This window comes from Canis lupus, chromosome 2, assembly GCF_003254725.2.
Source record: "Canis lupus dingo isolate Sandy chromosome 2, ASM325472v2, whole genome shotgun sequence".
Taxonomy (NCBI): Eukaryota; Metazoa; Chordata; class Mammalia; order Carnivora; family Canidae; genus Canis; species Canis lupus.
Window position 1 is genome coordinate 10,840,615 of NC_064244.1, and position 14,780 is coordinate 10,855,394.

At 37.2% G+C, this 14,780-nt stretch overlaps 1 long non-coding RNA gene across 3 annotated transcripts in view; it reads right to left on the minus strand.

The window, feature by feature from the left end:
* Window positions 1-7,186: 7,186 nt before the first annotated feature.
* The window catches only part of LOC112670347 (uncharacterized), a 35,264-nt gene continuing 27,670 nt past the window's right edge, over window positions 7,187-14,780 (minus strand). For all 3 annotated transcript variants that reach the window (XR_007403826.1, XR_003142896.2, XR_004813440.2), the window contains 2 exons: window positions 11,115-11,192; window positions 7,187-7,668 (listed from right to left, as the gene is read on the minus strand). This is a non-coding gene — a long non-coding RNA (uncharacterized LOC112670347). The remainder of the gene's footprint in view (window positions 7,669-11,114; window positions 11,193-14,780) is intronic.

Consider the following 14,780-nt stretch of genomic DNA (forward strand, 5'->3'; position numbering starts at 1 on the left):
ATAGAGCACATGTCTGAAAGTGTATTTAACTTATCTTTTTAAAGTCAGAGTCAGCTTATTCTTAGTGATCAGAACCTTCCACAACATACCAATTTAACTTGTCTCTCCATCAACAATTCATTCTTCATTAACCTCTGTAAATTTCTTTTTAAAAATTATCTTCCAGCACTTCCATGATGGGTACATTCAAAATTTTGATCTGTAGTCATATTAGGTCTAAAACACACAGTCCTTATCTCTGGACAACAAAACAGATTATATACTTTGAGACCTTTTATCCAGGTCGTCTGATAGATCGTCAAGCTCTCAAAGTAAATAACAGTTGGGACAAAGGGTCTGCTGTAACCAACGTGTAGTCTTGAGAGCACAATGAGAGGAGGGGGCCCAAGGATTCTGAAAGAATAAAACCCAGCCTTAAACAAATGCCACAAGGCCAGAAGTAAATAGAGACTTCCCAGAGCAAGGATATCCTCCATGCTTGGGAGAGCCCTCAGTGAGAGCAATCCATCAAGCCAGGCTCAGTAAAAAGGAGGAGACCCAGTCTTTAGTCCTTGCAGAGCTTTGCCAGAGGTCAAAACAAACACAGGATAAATCCCAGACACAGTAAATTGGACCCCTGACAAACAGACACATTTCAACCGGAGATAAGTCTGCAAATTGATGAAATGTAATGAAACCCATAATTAGAAAAAAAGAATAAATAGGCAAAAATGCCTACTCCCAAGAGGAGAAAATTACATTTTCCCCCTTAGAAACACTTATTTGGACATTATTATCTTCCAGAAATGGGTTTTGTAAAGCCTTGGGCAAAGGTTTTACTTAGCTTGCCCTCACAGAGTTAACCCTGAGTTGTGTTCACTCTCACTGCTGTGACCAGATAGAAACATTTATTTTTAAAGCATGGGAAATAGGTCTTCATTGTCAAGGCACTAAATGGTTACCCTAGGTTCTCCTGAAATGAGAACCTACCCGTCCTAAGAGAAGACTATCTAAATGTGTATTTCATTACAGAAATAAAACAAATGAATCAGTTCTTAAGAAATGAAGTGATTTTACTGAGTTGACAGAGAAACTGATTTAAAACTTTGGGTTCCGATCTGTTCAGTTTCTCCATTTCAGCTTTTTACTTAAAATGCCTGAAAACATCTACAAACTCCTTGCTCTGTACCTGTTCCTAACACTCATCTAGCACTTATTCTCTCTTTATAAGCAGGGGTCTAAGAATCCAGGCTACACCCTCTAGCTTCATTGCTACCTGCTAATCATTCCTCAGCCATTTGAAATCTGACTTTGGCTAACTCCACTATACTAGAATCATTCTTGCTAAGGTCACCAAGACTTACTACATGTTGAACACTATGGAGAATTTTTTCAGGTCTTATCTTACTGGAACTCTTCAGTGTCTCTCACGTTATTGATCAATTCCATCTTCCCCAAACTCTGGTTTCCAAGAGTTCATTTTCCTTATGTCTTACTCTATTGATTTGGCCCTTTGCTCTTCGCACTTTGCATCCTTTCTGTTGGGTGCCTTGTCACATCTTATGCTAAAATATATTGTTATTTTTATCTGAGATATCCTAAATCTTCAGGCTGGAAATTCTAAGTTTTAGGTTTCAAAATAGTTACTTTTTGAACAAACTGACAGTACATTCTTCTGGTACTCAGATTCAAATGTCCAGAAATAACCTTACTTTTTTCCCCAACTAATCCCCAGTTAGTAACAGGATTCATCTGTGGCTCCTCCTCCCCCTTTTCCTCACAAAATACTTTCAGACATGAATCCTGACCATGTAGTCACTTACACTTTTGGAATCAATTTATTCTCTTCATCCTTATTATTATTGCCTTTTTAGGCCCTTATCATCTCTCACATGGATCGTTACAACAGCCTATTTAATGGGTTCACTCAGGACAGTCTCCTTCATGGGTCTTGAGTCATCCCAACACAACAATAATGTTTTCTCATGGAAGTAGAGATTAACAGTCATGAGTGTCCACCATATTTGTTCTTAACTCACTTCCTAGAGATAGTTTGCTGTTCATAATGAGGGAGAACCATAAAGTCTATAAAGCCCCCTAACATACTTCTCCTTTAGAAATTAGGCTCCTTTAAAGGTTTGCTCTCTGAGTGATTCACACTTGCTCAGGGTAGGGGTGGAGTAAGACTGGAAAGCTGATGAATCTCATCTTCAGACCCAGTGTAGGGGCTGTATGGGTATTCCCAGGGTGTTTTGCAGCATGGACATTGGTAAGAAATAAAGGGAGAATGGAGTGAAACTCTTTGATAATTTTCTGCCTCTTATTTTGCTGATATTTCTGTTTCATGATTATCAAAAGAGTCCAAATACTGGCTTACCTCCAAAAGGGGGGCATCCACAATTTTATCAGATGCTAGACAAAGAGTCATAGTTGAGGTCTCAGATAAGAGTGCTGTTCACTTCAAATCAATTTAAGGCAGAAAGCAGAGATATCACTGATAATGGTTTTCTGCCCACCCCCTCCTTTCCAGATCCCTAGTCATAAGGGCCTTTCAGCTAAACTGTGCTCTCTTCTACCACAGGGCTTTTGTACATGCTGTTCTCTAAGGCTAGAAACACCCTTGCTTCTCTCCTACTCCACCTACATACCTAATTAATTGCTATTTAACTAGAAATAGTTAATTACTATTGAGTCTTCAGATTTCAGTATAAATCTTTCTTCTCCAGACACTACAACCCACCCTCAAGAATTTCTATTTTCCTATGATCACTTAGGGCCACCTATCTTTTCTTTCCTTCATAGCACTTTGCCCCAGTTTGTGATAAACAACCATCTGGATTGCTATTTGATTATCGTCTAGCCTTTCCCCTCTGGAGCACGAGTACCAGGAAAGTGCAAGCCACATTTATTTTTTAAAAAGATTTTCACCACAATCAATTTTATTTGGCTTTATTTTTTATTATTTTTATCTTTTTCTTACTTAACATGAGATCTAGCATCTTAACAGAATTTAAAATGTACAATATAGTATTATTAACTATAGCCACAGTGTTCTACAGATGTCTAGAATGTACTCATTTTGCTTAACTGGAACTCTATTCCTGTAGAACAGCAACTCCCTCACCCCACCCTCCGCAAACAGAACAAACATATGATCCAGGAGTCTCATTCTTCTATCCAGAAGAATGAACATCAAGATCTCAAAGACATCTGTGTACTTCAGTGTTCATTGCATCATTATTCAATATAGCCAATATATGGAAACACGTGGAGCACATTTGCTTTTGTTCACTGTTTTGTGGTGGTATTTTTCTAGTCCCTTGTGCCTTTCACTATGCCTGCACATGGACAGCACTCAAGAAACAGTTGTTGACTTCCAGAAAATGACTGAGCTCAGAGCTGTCTTGACATAGGAACGTATCTCCACTGAAATCCTCTCTGTCTCCTGCTAATTCTCATCAGTGGACAGAAAAAGAGTTGCTATCATGCATTATGTGAGCTCTTGTCTCCAACAATAGTGCTGGAAAAGGGTTGAAAAGAGGGTCATTTTTCTCTTTTTCCCCTAACATTCTCTTGAAATAAATATGAACGGGCCTCAAAGCGTTCCAGTTTTTCTCTAATAGCCTATTATATATTTCTAGTGCATAAATTTGTCATCTTGACACAATTCTTCAACATATTTTTGGTCTACACTTCTCTGGGGTGTGCTTTTAAGAATTGTATCATGTCCCCTTTTAGTTGATTTTGACCCAGATTTTAAATATTTGATGTTCGTCTTTATAAAGTAGGACCCCTTTCTCAATCTTCCCACCCCCAGGCTGTTTGATTTGTCCACTCTTGCTTTTCTCCCCTAGAGCTAATATTTTTAAGGATCTGTTTTGTGTTAGATATACATTGTGCTGAGGATTTTTTTCCCCTAGGTTAGTTCACATAACACAGAAAGCAATGATCTGATATGAACACCGTTATATTTCTATCTCACAAATCAGGAAACTGAGGTTTAGTGTGCTAGTTCACTGGCTCAGGTCAAATATTTATCATGTGGGACAGAAGATTCTGATTCCAGAGATCACTCTTTTTGTGAACTGAGCAAATCTGAATGAAATTTGGAGGTTTATTTTTAATAGACATCAGTTGCTAGAATAGTAAATGTATTATGGCTATTTTAAACAGATTTTATTTATTTATTTGAGAAAGAGAGAGCAAGTGAGCAAGTGCAAGTGGGTGGGGGAAGGGTAGAGGGAGAGGGAGAAGCTGACTCCTCACTGAGCAAGGAGCCCGATGTGGGGGCTCCATCCCAGGACCCTGAGATCATGACCTGAACCGAAGGCAGACACTTAACCGACTGAGCCACCCAGGCGCTCTCACATTATGGCTATTATATACTATGATGATTAAATAGATGAATCATGGAGTATTTGCTTATACATTTTTATATCTCCTAGTATCTAAAGAAATTAAGTTTTTGTCAGGAGCTTTTAAATGTGAGCATGCAACTTCAGTTCATTCAGATGCTCACATGATAACAACCCTGCCCAGTCCTGCCAATGGCCCAAGGCAGGCAAGAGCTAAAGCAGAGGCCAGGGCAGCTAAGACTTATTCATCATGTTCAGGGTGACTTTGAATCCCTTTCTTAGTTTGTTCTGATGGCACATTTATCTACTATTTTCTGGAAGAATTTGCAGCCAGAGTTATTACTCTAAGATTTATCCTGGTATGGCAGGCTCTTTACATTGGAGAGGATTTGAGGAAGTGAGGAAGAATTTTCTTAACCAAAAGAACACCTCTGCAAAGGTACAAGTATATTTTTAATTTTGCCTGCAAAACCGGTGTTTATGCATTTGGTCAGTGTACTTTACTAATTCACTTGTAGTGATCGGCCAAAGGAAATTTCAGACGCTAATGTCTACATTGGCACTTCCTGGCTGGAGTGATTTTTCTCTCAAGAAAGCAGGACCTCCCTGGGCAGAAGGAGGAAGAAGCTAAGCAAGGCTGCTTTCCTTATCTTTGTGCCTGAGACCTCACTGGCTCTTTGGTCTGCTCTCACATCAGGATTTCTTTTGGCCAGAGGTTACTTTGAACAAAAGGAGTGAGGAGTTGCTCTAGCTACCCTGGAATGATGCAAATGGAGAACGGTATCGAGAAGCAACTGCTGGTGTGTGTAGTTATAGGAATTTGTTCAGAAGCCCCTTAACCCAGAGCATGAAGGCGGCATGAGGATTCCATAGTTCAGCAGGGAGTCAGAAGGATAGAAGTGTATTCAGAAAAATCTTAAAGGGGCCGGGGGGAGGCTTTCTTATATCAATTGGGACTTATTTTTTAAGATCTTTCCTGAATCCTCCACCTGCCTAATGGTGATTTAGAGGAACTTCTTAAGTGGAATGTAAAATGAGATGATGATACATGAACATCAAAATCATATGAAAATCATTTCATTATTGAAAAGTCCTGGGTGCCTGGGTAGCTCAGTTAGTTGAACATCTGAGTCTTGATTTCTGCTCAGGTGATGATCTCTGGTAGTGGATTTAGCCTGGCATCAGGCTCCCCACTCAGCGGGGAGTCTGCTTGAGATTTTTTCTTTGCCCCTCTCCCCTGTCACTCTCTCTCTAAAATAAATACATAAAATCCCTGCAAAAAGAAAGAAAGAAAAGTCTACATATTATGAGAAAATGATTTTTAAGGATTTTTCAATCAGTTCCATAATCAGAATCTAAGTCCAATTCAGTTCCTATCTAGCAAAAGGCATTCAGCTAAATGCACAATGGTGATATTTGGAGAACATTTCTTACCCTTTCAGGGTTTGCAATATCCACCACTATGGGTTTCCACAGCTTACTCAGCAGCACTACCAACAGAATTAGCACTTGGATCTCCCTTAGGGAGAATTTATATACCCTCATCTTAGAAGGATACCTCTTTCTATTGTCTTTGCATTCTCTGATGGGCAGCCACAGATCTGGTGTGCTGGCCAGAAGTCATGAAGGGGTCCTTCTGAGTATGCACAGAAGATGAGGTGGATGAGAAAGAAATATTGCCAGCTCACAGACTCATAAATATACTTAAAAGCACCTTGACAATAGAGACATAACTTTTTGTTGAGATACAAGTTGGCTGGAAAACACTCTGTATGTCTAAAATGCCTCTCCAGACTTATCTCTGTCCAAGAGGGAGAAAAAAAAATCCAGAAAAACACAAATTTTCACAAGTAATTATATCCTTGAAGTCATATACAGCATAATCATTATCATCTGGTCATATGAACCCTCTTTATCACTCACTCCTCAGTCAACTTCTGGGTATGTGTGTATGTATAGATCTGTGTGTGTATGTGTTTATGTGGGTATGAATTTTCTTTAGCAGAGGTCTCAATAAACACCTATTTTGGAGATGGCCAGATTTTTTATCTTTTTGCTGGAATTCACTTGTAAATTAAGCTTTGGGATTTTTAGAACTAATTGGTATGTACCAAGTAGTATCTGACATCTGGCAAAAACTTAACAGATATTTGTTGAATGAATGAAGAACTCATGAAAAATGCATTCGTCTTTGTTTAAGAGCTTTGGGTACAGATCTGGCTGTTTCCTTCTTGTGACCAGGGAAGATTTTTGTTACTCATGACATTTTCAGGAAGTTTTCTCAAGTCAGAGTTCTGGGTTTAGAATGAATACACTCCTAAATTCTTACCACTTCAGTATAGCTTTTAATGTATATTCCAGTCACCTGGAGTATGCTTAGGGAGGTACTGTCACTGTGTGGTTAGATACTTTGTAGGAGGACAGGAGAACTTGCTGGATAATTGTGGAAGCAGTTAAAGTATGCTAAGGACAAATATCCTGCACCATACCCAAGGTCTGTAATGCATTGAGCCGTTCACAGATGATTGAAATCGAGACTCTCTGTATACAGGTCTTATCCTGGCCATGATCTCATGTTTTGATGTTTGAGATATTTAAAATTGTTTCCTTTTCCTGAATAAATGGACTTATTCCTCATATGCAGGAAGGCAACATTTTGACTAAACCTGTACCTAAGATGTGAATAAAAATTCAAAATCTGCTTTATTTTAGACAGCATGTTATGCCAATTTGTAGAACAAATATAAAATAAAAGCAACAAGCACCTTTCCTCAAATACTAACAAATGAATTCATAGTTGTCCAAGGTATTTTTTTTAAGATTTTTATTCATTTATTCATGAGAGACACAGAGAGAAAGGCAGAGGGAGTAGCAGGCTCCCCACGGGGAGCCCGATATGGGACTCAATCCTAGGACCCGGGACCACCACCTGAGCCAAAGGTAAACACTCACCACTGAGCCACCCAGGTGCCCCATTGTCCAAGGTATTTTAAACGATTTTGAAGGAATTGCAGAAATAGATTTAAACTTGACTTCTTAAATTTGCTTTGACCTATGATCACCTGGATAGGCCTTTTCCTGAATCCCACCTCACCTCTCCTTAAGGTGCTGATAAATCCAGAACTTGGAGCCTGAGTAGAAGCTAAAAAACATATTGACCACCACTTCCTGACAGAGTTTGGGGGTGTGCTGGTGTGCTGGATCATCATCAATTGGAGTTTCTTACCCCAGTATAAGATAATGTCTTCTCTGAAAAGTCAGGGAAACATGCTCATTCTCTTCAAATTGCATTAGATCACATGAAAAATTTTTTCCTCCTCTCATAGATTAAGATCTAGGAGAAATGGAGACAGGGAGTTTCACATCAAGCAGCATGGTTATTGGTGCTCAGAATAAAGGCAGACAAATAATGGAAAGGTGAAATCAACTTCACTACAGATGAGCAGGAGGGGTACAGTTTATCATAAACCAGGCTGGTTTCACTCATTTGAGCAAGCCCAGCCTGATGACAGAAAAAAGATGCTCATCCCCTGGGAGACTGAGGGACAGGTAACTTGCTAGTTGCATTAAATCTTATTGATCTGGCAAATGGTTAAAGGAATTCCTACAGATATTGGTGTGCTTTTAAGTCAAATCAATATGTCCCTTCTATTTCATTTTGTACTAATGAGGTGGAATTCACTCTTATCAGAGTTCTGTATGTAATATTCAGATGAAACTGAGAGGCTTGTAATTAGGATCAGAATTCTTTTGGTGAAAATTCAACCTTTGTTGAATCAGTCAAGACATTTAAGCAGTGCAACTTCTGCCATTATCTGACTGATTGATTCTCTTCCCCACTTCAATCAGTTTGTGACCATAAGGTAAATTTCCAATGTGTAAATTGCTAATATGTAAGTTCACTATACAACCTCTGAACAGCCTGTCTGAGAAACAGTAAGAGATAAGTAATTCTATCCATTTAGTGGGTATCTCCAAGCATAGGAAATGAGAGATATAGATATTTTAACATATCTTCTACTTTTAAGCAAACTGTTCACTTCTTTTGAATTCTACATGCTTGCCTTAATATACTTTTCTATTCTTACAGTAATATTGATACTTACTCCTCTTACTGAAAAACAATTTCCCACTAAAAGTTTTCAACACCCCCTTCCCAACCAACAACAGTAAAATACATTTTATGAAATCCTTATGAAGAATTTTCCAATTCTGAAATAGGTGTTGTGATTATATATTGTGTTAATGCGTTATGATAATTACAAAATGAGGACAGACCTGCATCTACTTTGCTTGAAAGAGAAGCCTACAGCCTTCTCTGAGTACTACTTATTAGAAAAGCAAATGACTAATTCTGAGAAATCTGCTTTCAGATTCTCTCATTGCAGTTGTGCTAAGAATGGAGAAAAGACCAGAAAGCAGACCTTTAGAGAAGCATTCTAACTTTGAATGAAGACAGCCAAGAAAATACAAATACAGAAAGAAGACATTTGGATTAGAAAGAATTCATGCTAAATTGATTTATATAAATACAAATCAAAATATTACATATGATTACATGAACAGAGCCTACATGAGTGAAATCCAGATGTGAGCTCAATTATCTCTGCGTTTCCATGGAATCTCGTTAGTGGCTGCCTCAGAAGAGGAAGGAGGGGAGAGAGGAAACAAGTAGGAGGAGAAATCTCTAGGCCTCTGCCTCTTCTTTTGTGAATTTTGGATGCTACCTAATTCAGCATTAAAAATAATCTATTTTTTAAGTATAAAAACTATTGGCTTCACTTGTGGATTCTGGAGTAAGTGGCTTTACTACTTTAAAACTTTTTGATCTTGGGCAGGTTACTCAACTTTATTTAAGCCCCAGTTTGTCTATCTATAAAATGAGAATAATAATTGTTCCTGCACTCCTAGTGTTGCTGTGAGAATTCAATGAATAAATCTAGGTAAAATTCTTAGAACAGTGGGCAATAGGATTTTATCAGTATTAGCATTATTATCTAATACAGTAGAAAAATAAACTGACATTCTTCACTAAAGGAAAAAGAAAATGATCCATTGGCTTTAGAAAAATCAGGAACAGCCCATTTATTGGGGGATTTGTTGCCTAAAGTATATGGCACAAATGAAATGAATAAATGGTAAATTCCCCAGTTTGTTGTGGCCAAGGAAGGAATTTGAAGAGTACATGAGCACCATAAAGGTCAAGGACCTCTGCACTGGGTAGCACATAAAATGTAGGCCCAAACTGAAAGGCCTCTCCTTGTTTCACAAGTCATATTTCTCTGTTCCTGGTCACGATGAAACTTTTCAAGAGTGTTGACAACTCATTTTGTCACCACCTCTCCTTCACAACTTCTCCCTTTATAATACTAATTCTGCCATGATCACTCCACCAAAATTGCTCTTATCAATGTCACTAATTAATTTTATGTTACCCAACTGGTTCACTCATTTCTCCATATCGTACTTGAACTCACAGCAGAATGTAACATAGCTGAGCATTTCCTTGTTTCTAGAACATTACTCTGGTCTTCCATGAGATGACACTCTCAGGGTTTCTCTTGTCCCCACTCTTCCACCCAACCCCCAAATGTTGAAGTTCATCAGGACTGGCTTCTAGGCTCTCTTCTATTCTTTATCTTTATTATATCCATTCCCCTTGGCTTTAAATATCACATAGATGCTGAAAACCCCCAAATTTACTCCCAGTTGGGACTTCTTTCCTGTTGTCACTACCTATCTTATATCTTCCTGAAGAGGTATAATAGGATTCTTAAGTTTAATATGCCCAAAATGAAATCCTTGATTTTTCCTTTTTACCAAACCTATTTTTATTATAGTCCTATCTATCATAGAAAAATGCTTTATTATCTAGCAATTGCTCAAGCCCGAGGTTTAGATAATATCCTTGATTATTTTTTCTACTTCACCCATGCATCAGTGAGTTCTACAGTTAACTCATCAAAAAAGAAAGGAAATCGGCAAATTGTTATTTCTTTACCATCATCCTAGACCAAACCACCTCTGTAACATGCAGATTACATGCTCATCTCCTTCTTCTAAAACTGCTACCCTTATATCTATTATCCACTTGGTGGCCAGAATGATCTTTTTAAAAAGATTTTATTTATTTGAGAGAGAGAGAGAGAGAGAGAGAGACAGCAAGCAAGCAGGGGGAGGAGCAGAAGAAGATGGACAAGTAGATTCCATGATGAGCACAGAATGTGAGGCTCCATCTCATAACCCCAAGATCATGACCAGAGCCGAAATCCAGAGTCGGACATTCAACTGACTGAGCCACCCAGGCACCTCCAGAACGATCATTTTAAACTACAAGTACTTAAACTGAATCACACACAAAGAAAATAAAAAATGTCTATGGTTTATGTTATACACCCCAAACATAGAAGCAGCAACTTCATTTCATACTAGACTGGACCGAGAAGACTATATACTAATAAAAAAAGAAGAATTAGCAAAGTAGTGCTTCAAAACCAGAAGTGACATATATATCAGATCAAAGAGAAGCTCTTCCCTTGAGAAGACCTGGGCAGTCAATAACAGAAGTCATTATATAAAATTGAAGTTTATTAATATTAGATTCATTCACTATAATCTCATTGTACAGTGAGCATTCAGATTCTCTAATGCCTCAGTGAATGCTGCCAGAATACAGTTTATTCTGTCTGGGTGTGTGTTATATTGCAGTTGCCCCCCCCATTAATAAAGAGATACTTTAATGGTTTGAACAAATCACAGGGACACCCATTAGTGACCTACCTGGGGTGGCGTAGCCATACATCTATAGCTTGCTTCTATATAAAAGGTCAAAGGAAGAGTCTTCCAAGCACTAAAAATCTGTCATTAAAACAATAACCACAAAAAGTTTTTCAGGGACTGCACAGAGTCAAAATTCCTCTATTCAATCCCATTCTTGAAGGTCAAAATTAATTTAAGAAAGGAAATCATCTTGTAAGATAAGAATAGTCCCAAATTATACCAAACTCCTATTAATGTCTTTCTTTGCTCTTACTAGAGACTGTTTCAAGTACTCAAAGAAGCCCCAGGTTGAAATTGAACTGGCTATTCCATAATCTTGGATACTTGCCTTCAATTTTTATCATCTATGGAATAAGGAGACAACTAGATAAATGTAAAAAATATTTTTTCTGACTCATATATACCTGGAGCTTCAGCTTGTTGCATCTTTCTCTTTTAAAATAAGTTATTACAAAAGGTCAACAGATAGGTCCCCTGGAAAGCTTTGTACATTAAAATAAAAGTGTATCATCATTGTACTTAACAGAAACATCCAGTGCTGTAGTTAAAAAAAAAAATCACTGTTTTTACACCATTTTTTCTCTCAGAAATGGAATTTCTACCTTAAACAGATGCTGTCATTGCTGTGTCTATAATGAAGGGATAACCAAATGGCAGCATTAAAAAAAATCTGCTCAGATTGTCCATTTAAAATTTTTTTACATGGGATGCCTGGGTGGTTCAGTCAGTTAAGCCTTTGGCTCAGGTCATGATCCCAGGGTTCTGGGATGGAGCCCCACATCAGGTTCCTTGATCAGTGCAAAGTCTGCTTCTCCCTCTCCCTCTGTTGTTTGCCCTGCTTGTCTTGTGCTCTCTGGCTCTCTCTCCCACTATCTCTGTCAAATAAATAAATAAAATCTTTAAAAAATAAAATAAATTTTTATATTGCTTTTAAATTTTTTATATTTATATTCAGATAATTTATTATCTAAAATGCTTGGTATAAAAAATTATATAGTCCTTTCTATGTTATTATATAATTTGTGTATATCCATCCACTTTTTGTTTGTGATGATGATACACTGGAAAATACGTGGTTTGTAAAGGGAAAAAATATGGTTCAAATCCCAGCTCTGCCACTTATTAGCTCTGAAACCTTGGTCATCAGCTATAAAAATATTAGTGCCTATCTCATGGGGTTGTAAATATGTAACATATATGTTCATACAATAACATATGTAAAATAGCTCAGAGCCTCATAAAATAGGCATTCCTAAATATTATAGTCTGCCAATGAGTTATAATATAAATTTAACATATTGTATAGCAGAGCAGGGTAAAAAGGAGGGCTTTTGAGTTAAAAAATTCAAACTGTAATATAAGAAAATTTTCCATAAGCTAAAGAAGATTTGAATCTGAATATCTAAAAAGGCATATCTTTTTTCCCTCAGAAAAACTGATCCAGTAGAGCCAATACTGTGGTATATGTAATAAAATTATTATATTTTAAACCCAATGGGCTGACAAGGAAGCCAGGCAAAAGTACCAACTCTTTCTGAAATAGAAGAAAATCCACTACAAACTTTATTTAGGCTTTAAATAGTATGATGTTTTCAGTTAACACGAAAGTTACAAAGCTCTGTTCTCAATTTTTATCCTCTTAGAGTTTTTTAACTTAAGTAACTAATTTTTTACATAGATCTGACATGGGAAGGAAAAAATAGATCTTTGTTAAATTAATAGTGTTTTGAATATTAAATCCAGAGAAAGAAGGAAAACTGAAATTTAAATGAATTGGAATCAAATGTATTGTGATTTCTGAAACTCAGGAGGCATTTATTATATATTATTATCTGAAATATCCCTAGGTTGTAATCAAATAACTTAATTAAGTATTTTTCCCCATAATTCCCCCTCAAATAAAAGGACAGTTCTAAAATTTAAAAAGTAATTTGGTATCTAAGTTAAAATATTTTTTCATTTATTCATGTATCTTTGTATCTATAATTGCAAAATATTAAATTATCAAAAATGGCTGAAAATAACCCACTAGCAATGGAAATATTGATATAAATTTTTATTCTTTCTTTCTCTGTTTTTTTGAGAAGTAAATTGGAAAGCTCAGGAGCAAAGGCTCTGATCCATAAACCATCTTATAACCTTTCTGATGCCTCTGCTCCAAACATCTTGGTTATTTACCCAGTTCCATTAAAAACTGCTCAAGGATACTGAACTACAAAAGATATGAGTTGGCACAACCCAATCAAGTATCCTGGCCCCAAACGCTGAAAATGAGTCTGTCTTACAAACAGAATTTTCATGCTGAATAATCTTAATTTTAAATGATGAGAACAAGTTAAGACAATATAACGGAGTACAGCTGCTAAATATGTGGTTCAAGGATTTTTTTCCCATTAAAAGTTTTGTGACATTTTCTGCCACTGAACATGACTTGAGAGAGGCCCAGACTGCAAAAAACAGTCAATTAGGTTGAATAGGTCAGAAGGAGACTATCTTCAGGTGCTATCAAGCTCTTCTGGTACTAAGCTACCATTCTCCTGAGATCAGGGTGTGATCCTGCTTTGGGAAGGAAGATGGAATAGAAAATTGTTTACATTCATCCACTCTTAATTTTCATGCTACTGAAAGTGCTGATTGTCTTTGGTTGAGAAGGAGAAAAACAGGGACTGGAAGAGAAAATGTTTCCCTCTGACAGTTTGGACTGGGAGGTCATTGTTTACAGTTGGAAATGTAGGAGGGAACAATCAGAAACAAGCCTGGGACCTCTTAGACCCAGCTGTGGGAGCATCATTTTACTCTGGAACTCATGACTTAAAAGTCTTTCGAATCCCCAGGCCACCAAAGGCCATAGTCTCCAGTGGTTACAAAATGTTAGAATTGTTTAGTGCCTGCATGTAAAGGGTGAGACCAGGCAAAGCAACAATCATCAGGAGATACCGTGGAGCCAAGGAAGTCATTGTATACAGGTGAGGAATCAGAAAAAAAATTTTCTAAAGAATGATTGTGTAGCTTCTCTAGTTCAGCCTTCTGATTTTCTGGTTGTGGCCTCCCTTAAAATCAAACAGAAAACCTACAACCTCATTCCAAGAATGCACATGGGGAGCTAACAAGAACTAAATAAACAATGCTCTGTTTGCTCAAATATTTAGCAAATAGCTCAGGGATTACTGCATACACCATTATTGAGATTTTAGCCAATTCTCAAAGATGTTTCTATGCTCTACTAATAAAACAATTCATGTATGTATAATGGCACATTGTAATTATTTCCACATGGTTTGCACTTAGACAAAACCTGAGGGAAGAAAGTCAACATTTGATGAAACTTTATCAGAAATCAACATTTATTACAACACAGACAAAACCTAAGTCCAGAACAAGATAAAACCAACAGTAGCAATCATCTGATATGTCAGTATATATTTTTTATCATATTTTTTTCCTCCTTATCGCTATTTTTTCTGGTTACAACTTAGGTAGAAGGATGACAAATTTACAGGAAATAACATATTGGAGTTTTGTAGATAAAAATCTTACTAAGTGTTTAGGGGTGTGTCTGTCTACGTTAGCCATAAATACTCAGCAAAGCATTGCCTGTAATGTAAAAATTTGTAGTGGGAGAAACCTCAAAGAGAATTCTTTTTGGTTGAGCATCTGGATGGTGGG